At 38.2% G+C, this 8,061-nt stretch overlaps 1 protein-coding gene across 9 annotated transcripts in view; it reads left to right on the top strand.

Moving 5' to 3' along the window:
• Positions 1–238: 238 nt before the first annotated feature.
• Positions 239–8,061, top strand: part of BCLAF1 (BCL2 associated transcription factor 1) — a 29,606-nt gene continuing 21,783 nt past the window's right edge. For all 9 annotated transcript variants that reach the window (XR_013830896.1, XM_079939883.1, XM_079939881.1 and 6 more), the window contains exons 1-2: positions 239–384; positions 6,637–6,740. The gene's annotated coding sequence lies outside the window, so the exon portion shown is untranslated. The remainder of the gene's footprint in view (positions 385–6,636; positions 6,741–8,061) is intronic.

The raw sequence follows: 8,061 nt of genomic DNA, 5'->3' as shown, positions 1-8,061 counted from the left end.
GTACCCAACTGTGTGGACCATCGACCTCAGGGCCGAGCGACAAGACCCCGCCCACTGTCTACCGCCACCCTGGCGGAGGCGGCTGCTAAAGGCCGGAAGGCGGGGCCGCCAGATCATCGCGCGAGACCAGCCACGCGACTTCCCAGAAATCCTCGGGAAACATCTTTTTAACGGCCAGGGAGCCGGTTTAGGGCGGAGGGGGTGGGCGGGGCCTGCCCATATATTTAGCGGCACCGGAGGCCACGCCCCAAATCGGAAGTGACGGAGAGGAGCTAGCGCGTCGAAGATACCTCTATGGTTTTTCCTCCCGTGCTTGAGTCGGGAAATGGCCGCGGTGTAGTTACGAGGAAGATAAGTCCCGGGAACCGTGCTTCGGCGTGTCAGGTAGGCCTTGCGTTGCATTCAAATCATTCAAAGGGCAGTGTATGTCGAGGAGGAATGAATATTGTTGAACCTTTTGTTGGTAGTGGCGGGTTGGCGGCGACAGGAGAACCCAGGAGACCTTGCGCCGTTATTTATGCGTTTCCCGGTCAGCTTCCCTCAGGTTTTCGAGGCACTACGGCCCGAAAAGGTGGGGGTGGGGTGAGCAGCGAGAACGGTGTGCGCGCGCGCGCGCGCACGCGGCTCCGAGCCTGGCTCGATACCCACAGACCGCGCGGCCTTCTCATGCGCTTGCGCAGATCTCTCTCTTAATCCCTTCCCCCATTTCCTCAGCCCGGACCTCTGCTCGCGCCCGACTGAACGCTCGCCTCGCGCACGCGCGCTTCCTCCCTCCCTTCGCCGCCTACGGCGCCTGAGGCGGCCCGAGGTACAACTTGTGTTCGCTTCTCGCCACCTTTCTTCCCGGCCTTTGGGGCTTTGATAGGATCACTGACGTGCAGCGAAGTGCTTTGGGTAGGTTAGCTAACCCCTTTCCGCGTCGTTTGAACTCCTTTTCCCCGGCTTCACGCTCCCAGTCGGTTTACGCCTTATTTTGGTTACCTCACTTTGTCTTAGGATCCTGTTCCGCTCTTCAGACCCCGGCATCGCCTCCGGGGTTGCGGGAAAATTGTCTTCGGGGCTAATCTAATCGGGCCCCCCGGTAACTCTGCTTTGAAGCGAAAGTGCACTTTTGACTGTAGGAGTTGGTGCCTAATCACGGTTTCCTAGTTTGGGCAGCGGGCCTTAGTCGATGGATCTAAGAACGGCCCCGCCACCCCCGGGCCTAAAGGGCAGTTGTGTAGTACACGCGAAGCCACGTCCTTTTTTCGAGAGTTTCAGCCCCTTGTACCTCGTTAGAAATGTTGTAGCCGTGGTTGGTACAGTTGGTGGTATACATGGAGCGGAGTGGTGAGTTGAGGTTAAGGACTTTGCCCTCATTTTATTTAAGTCCGTAGTTGGCTTTATTTACTTTTAAGGTTTATCTCGTCAGAATCAATTAGCAGTACTGGCAGCTACTTTTCGATGTCAAAATTTTTTTTTTTATAAATCATTTTGAATTGAAAAAACTGAGACTAAAGTTGGAGGCAGATATGACCAGAAATGATGTACAGAGATTAGCTGCTTCAACTTGTATCTTTTTGCAGCAGCGCCTTTAAAATTTTTTTGGTATTAAAAAGCAAAACAAAATTTCTTATCTCTCAATGTGAATTTTCCTTCCGATTGGACTGTAGCTGGGAAGAAGGATTGGGCTGCAGGTCAGACAATAAAGAACCTTTACAGAGGAAAAACCCCTACCAGTTTATTTGCATTATTATGTGATCCTAGCCAATTTAGGGTAGGTAATCGAATCGAAGATTTGTGTGTCTGAAATAACTCACTTTAGGTGAACAACCTAAAGCCTGTTTACTGATGGCAGTTAGCTTTTTTTTTTTTAAATACCACACTTTCACTGATACATTGTGGTAAACATTGAAATCCCTCTTGATTCAGATAATTAAAATGGTGGCAAAGGAAATTTTTTAGGCAGAGCTGATTCTTGACTTGGAAGAACAATAGTATTTTAGTACTTGGAAATAGACCTGTAAAAACTTGTCACTTGGTAGGCTCAGGTCTAGTTGAGTTTATTGAATGACTTAATGTGGGCAGCTAGCTGTACTAGATTAACTATGTGAGTCACGACTTAACAGAAACGAAGAAAGTCTTTTCAGTTCTACATAGAGCTTTGGATTGGGAGTTTCCAGAAGCTACATTCGAAATCATTAGTTGACTACTAGCTGAATTCTCCTGTGTAACTTACAGTGATTTATTAAATAACAAGAAGTAGGTAAGGGAATCAAGAAGTCCAACTTATATCTCTGGGTAGTAAGTGTAAATGTTGTTTATAGTTGTAGGTTAGGAATTTGTTCATTTTTCAACTCCAGTTTCTTAAACAGTGGTCATCAGTATTACGTCGGAGTCTTAAATATTTAATGTTTTATTTGTCCTCAGGGCTGGGAAAGAAACAGTCTACAAACATTAATGTAGTAATAATACAGGCCTACATTTGTGTATTATTTTGGAATTTTCAAACACTTTAATTTTACTTGATCCAGTATTTGTCCTTATACTAGGTGGAGGCCAAAAAAGGTAGAAAACTTTTTAGGGCTACATGAACCAGGGATTGGCACACCCTGGTCTAGAATGAAGGTATTCTTTCTTTTTCTCAGTTCTGTGCGCCTTTTTTTTTTTTTTTTTTTTTTAAAGCAGGCTGACAAGGAGCTGGACAAAGAACTAAAAATTTGCAGCTAAACCTATCATTTTTTAAAGCTTTTACTTGTGGAAATTTTCAAGCACAAAGTAGAATAGTGAACTGTTTGTTATCTAGGTTAAATAATTATCAGCATTTACCAATTTTAATATTTGTTTTTTTCTGTTTTTTAAAATTTTTATTTTATATTGGCATATAGGTGATTAACAGTGTTGTGTTTCAGGTGTACAGCAAAGTGATTCAGTTATACATATACATATACCCATTCTTCAGATTCATTTCTTCTGGAGTGTTTTAAAGCAAAATTACTTTTTTGTAATGCTGGTTAATGCCATATCAAAAATATCAAACTTAAATATAGTAATCATTTGAAGCAGAATTAATAAACTGCAGTTAAGACTGTCACAGACCAGGTTTACCAATAATGATAGTTAACATTTGAATGCATACCATGTGCCAAACTTTAAGTTGCTTACATTTATTCAGTTTGTTAATTTTAAACCTATGAGTAAGTATCGTAATTAACCTTATTTTATAAATGTGGAAACTGAAGCTGGAAGAGATTAAGGTAATTTGTCCAGTGTTGGACAGCTAGTTAATGGTCAAGCCAGAATTTTGAACCTAGTCAGTTGGAGTAAGAGTCATGGGATATTAATTTTAGGATTATTGAAGATGTGAATAGCAATAATTTGTTTACAAAATCTGGAGCCCAGATTCCCTGAGTATGATCAAATTAAGACAGCTCAAGTATGCTTGATAGGGTAACCTAAAGAATCTCTTCTGGAGGAGCTTCAACTTGTGTATTTTGTTGAGCCCAGTTGTCTTTGCTCTTTCCATCACTTGTGTTCTAGCTGATCATTATGTTATTATTATTATTCCATAAACGATATGCTCTGTTAAGATATTTAAGAACTTTATTTATTTTTGGACCTGCTGCTTGGCTTGAGGGATCTCAGTTCCCTGACGAGGGATTGAGCTGGGGCACATCAGTGAAAGCCCAGAATCCTAACCACTAGGCCACCAGGGAACTCTCTTTAAGAACTTTATTTAAAAAAATAAAGCCTGACTCATTCTCTTGTGTTCTTCACTGGTTGGTGAATCATTTGGATAAAGGTGCATGAAGCACTTTATTCTCTATCTCTTTTTACAGTGTGTTAGTAAGTGATCTTGTTTAGAATAGAGGGAAGATTGATTTGACATTTTGAATTATATATGTAGGTTATGGCCACATCAGGCACCTGTCAGGGTATCAGAGAGAGCACAGGAGATCTTGGTCAAGTTCTGGATTAACTTTTTACAGTCTGTGACCATGGGCAGCCTAAAAGGGCAAACAAATCTCCTGTTTTTGCCCCCAAATTTGCACTTCTTCCAGATACTTGAGCCCAAAACTTAGAATTTAGGAGCACCATTGATTTTTCGTTTTCTTTTTTTTCAATTCCCTGTGCTTCATACCACTAACAATCTGTGAGCAAGTACTGTTGACTCTATGTACTTCCAAACCAGATTCTGGATTTGCTTCTTTTTTCTTTCTTTATTGCTACCACTTTATCCAGGCAACCATTATATTGAACTTCAACCTTCTAGTTTGTCTCCAAGTTCTTCTTTCCAAGTTGTTCATGCTCTACCCAGCAGCCATCTTAAATCATATGGTGTGACTTCCCTGATCAGGCTTTCCAGGGCTTTCCAATTACAGTTAGAATAAAATCTAGACTCTTTACTCTGGCCTACTTACTAGATGCTATTTGATTTGCTCCTTTCCTGTCTCTCCTGTTTTATCTTATACCCTCTCCTTGATCAACCTTCTTACTGGTCTTTTGTCCTGAATTTGCTACATTTGTGTCCTTTGCCTAGAATGCTTTTCTTTTCTTGGGTCTTTGCAATGTTCCTTGTCTTTAGCTTAACTGTTACCTCTTTAAACACGGTTCAAGGACCCACCGTAGTAGTCCTGCTCTTCGCCTCTTGACATATTACTTTTTTGTTTTTTCTCTTCCCCTAGCTTGAACATAAGCTCCAAGAGAGTAGGGAACTTAATGTCTCACTTAAAGTGTTATATTTCCTACACTAGAATAGTTGTGCCTGGCTTGTGATAGGCACCTTTGTTGTAAATTCATATGAATTCTGAAAGCTTAAATTCATCTGAAAGATGGGGTTAAATATGTAGTTTCTAAGATTATGAGGATTAAATCAGGTGATTTTATTTAAAGTCACCTAGCACAGTTCTGGGCACATGGTTGGTAGTTAAATTTGCTGTAATTTGTTGATTTCTGTTCTTCTTTAGTTTTTGGGAGGGCAGGGACCTTTTACAGTTATGTCTCCCATAATATTTAGCACAGTGCTTTGTACATAGATTTCATTTAAAAAAAAATGGAGCAGATTACAGTCTTTGTACTATCTTAAATATTAATATATTATTAAATGTTAAATATAATTTACATTATATATTATTAAGTATATTGTGTGACATTTTATATATGATCATTGAGTTCTTGGTATGGATACTTGAGAATGTATTCATAGATTGTGAACAAGAATGTATGTCTCATCTACTAGTCTAACAGCCTACAGCCCCTCCTTCCTCACTGCTATTTCTAGTGTATATTTTCTTGGAACTTCAGAAAATCATCACTTGGAGTAAAGAGAGATTTGGCAGTTGGTTCTTCTCTGGATATATAGAAATTAAAATTAGCCTTTTAGAATTGTTTGGGGGAAGAGTTAGCTAAAATGAGCCTTGTATCACTTCCAGCAGTGAATCAGTAGTATTGGACTTCTAGGTCAGCATAAAGTTTCATAACAACGCACCAATTTAGATGATGAGAGGTTTCCTCTGCCCACTTGGGGGATTTGATATTTTTAAAACTAAACATGCAAGGACTTTAGAAATCTTTTTGTTTCTGTATCCATGACCTTTTGTTTTTGCTAATTTTTATTTTGGTGTATTTCCCTTAATTGCTAAGTTTCTGAAAGCTCAGATCTCTTAATCCCCTCAGCTGTAGGGCCATGGGTATTTAGGGGACATATTCTTGATTTACCAGTTTAATTTTAATTTCTTCTACTTTGTATTTTCATTGTTATTACATTTTTCATTGGATTGATAACTTGGTAAGATTCACAGATTTTCATATTAATGTTTTTTTTTCATTCAAGCTGGTTTATGAATTCCTTGAGTATAGGCATGTACAATGTTAATTGTTTAGTTTCTGCTCCCCTAGTGTTTTTTGACTGTTCTTTGCACATAATTGATAATCACTGAATGTTATTCATTAGGCTAAGTTTTTCAGTAAATACTGAAACTGCTTAATAGTCTGTGCAGAATTTAAATTTATTTGCATAGTAATGGTAAATTAGGAAGAGCATTGGCTTCCAATAGATACTTGTTTCATCTACTGGCTGTTCTTTTATTGGAACATCTGTACATGTATCAAAATGCTTTTAGGGACAAAATTAGAATTACTGTGATGGCTGTTACACGAATTTAAAAAAACAGCTTCAAATGAAACTAAACTGTATGAAAGGAAGTGACCAGGAGAGAATAAGGTAAATAGCAGAGCACTAAAATAAACTCATATTGTACTTAAGTTACGAACTGTAGCGTTATGAATACTAACTATAGATACACGACATGTTTTGATATACCAAGATGGCCACTTATGCCAGCCACTTTGGAATTTTCTGATAGGATGACAGCATAGCTTCTGTTTTCTAAAGCCCAAATTGCTAAAATTAGAATTCAGGTGTTTGAATTAAAGGTGCTTCAGTTTCATAATGCACTGCTTGATTGAAACAAAAAAAGTTAAGTTCCTTTAAGCTTTTGTGGTTAAAAATTTATTTCCTTAATCAGTTTTCCATTCCCTGAAATATTTAGTCCCTTTATTAAGAGTTTTTTATAGCAGTGTTGAGTGTGATGCCTTGTAAACAGTGGATTTTTAATTTACCATAATTCAAATTCATATTTTTTTTATCTTTGCTAGGAGTTTGAATTTAGAATTTAATTTCTCAGAACATTCTCTCCAGGAAGAATTTTACAGTATCTCAAAGACTTCACTTGATTGCTTGATCCTGCGTAAAACCCAAGGTAAATAATATCCTTTATTCTAGTTTTCAGTTTTGGCTTATTTAAGAAAATGTGACTTCTGAACTCATGATTTAGACTGATTAAAAGTGATGTGGTCTGAAACTCTTGGGGGCTTTCTGGTGGCTTGTATGAAGTAAGCCAGATTTTAAAAGATAGTTTTAAGGAAAAGATTGTCTATCTCTTCTGCTTCTAGGTTGTGTGCCTGCTTCTACTTCTATAAACACATCTGCTTAAAGACTCAGAACACACAAAGTTATTTAAAAATAAAACAAGACAAAATAACTCTGCTTATTTAACTACCTTCCTTTATGCATGCAAGAGGAGGTCTGTAACTTAGCTTTTTTCCCCTTATGTGGGTGTTAAGGTAATGAAAATTGATTGCTTATTATGTGCTAAGCATTGTATTAAGTATATTACATGTATCAACTTGTTTAATCCTCACTATAACTCTGAGGAGAGTACTGTCTTTATGTATTTCCTAAGTTACTTGGAATTAAGAGTGAGAGAAGACAAAGCTGGTATTTGTCTCTTTGAAGATAGATATGTTTTGTTTTAAAATAAATACTTGACACCCCTTGAATTTGTCATTTATGTGGTTTTTTGGTGAGGAAGTATGCAGACATCATTGTCTCCTCTATAATTCAGCTCATCTTAGTACTTTCAAATAGTATTTCATAATACTGAGCAAAGTCTAGGTAGGTCAAATAAGTGCCCTAAAACATTTTGGTAGTAGGAGAAATGGTTTAAATATATGGCAATTGCAGGCTATTAAGAAAGTTTAATGAGTTGTTTTTTATGGAAAAAATTACTTATTTTGTATAAGTTAGTGGAAATTTGGAAATAGTGTAGCAGGAATAAAGTTGGGAGGCATATGTATATGTTTAATTTTGTGAAGAGTAGATCTTATAAATCATTTAGTCCTGTTACTGATTTCTATGAGGTCTGATTATTGTATTAGATACTAGGTAGTGTTTAGAAAAGTTACAATACTGGTGCCCAAGTTCTCTTTTTCGTGTAGTTCCAAATTATCTCTTTCTTGCAGCAATCTCTTCAGTTTATTCATCTTTTATCCTTTTTCATCTTCTCACCAGAAGGCTACAGGGTGAACCTAGGCATTGTCACATAAGTCCATTTTTATTCTGCAGTCATGAGTATTGAAAGCAGAGCCATGGCTCCAGCTGTTCAGACTTAGTGACCTTTATTCTACTAGGAGACTATCCATCACCATTCCAAGCAGTATTGTATACATGGAGTGGTCAATTTAGTCCCATTTCAAGGCCATAAAGCACTTATGATGGCAGTCGGGTAGGTTTATTCTGTA

The sequence above is a fragment of the Stenella coeruleoalba genome, assembly GCF_951394435.1.
Source record: "Stenella coeruleoalba genome assembly, chromosome: 12".
Classification (NCBI taxonomy): Eukaryota; Metazoa; Chordata; class Mammalia; order Artiodactyla; family Delphinidae; genus Stenella; species Stenella coeruleoalba.
This window is presented reverse-complemented; position numbering and strand designations above follow the sequence as displayed.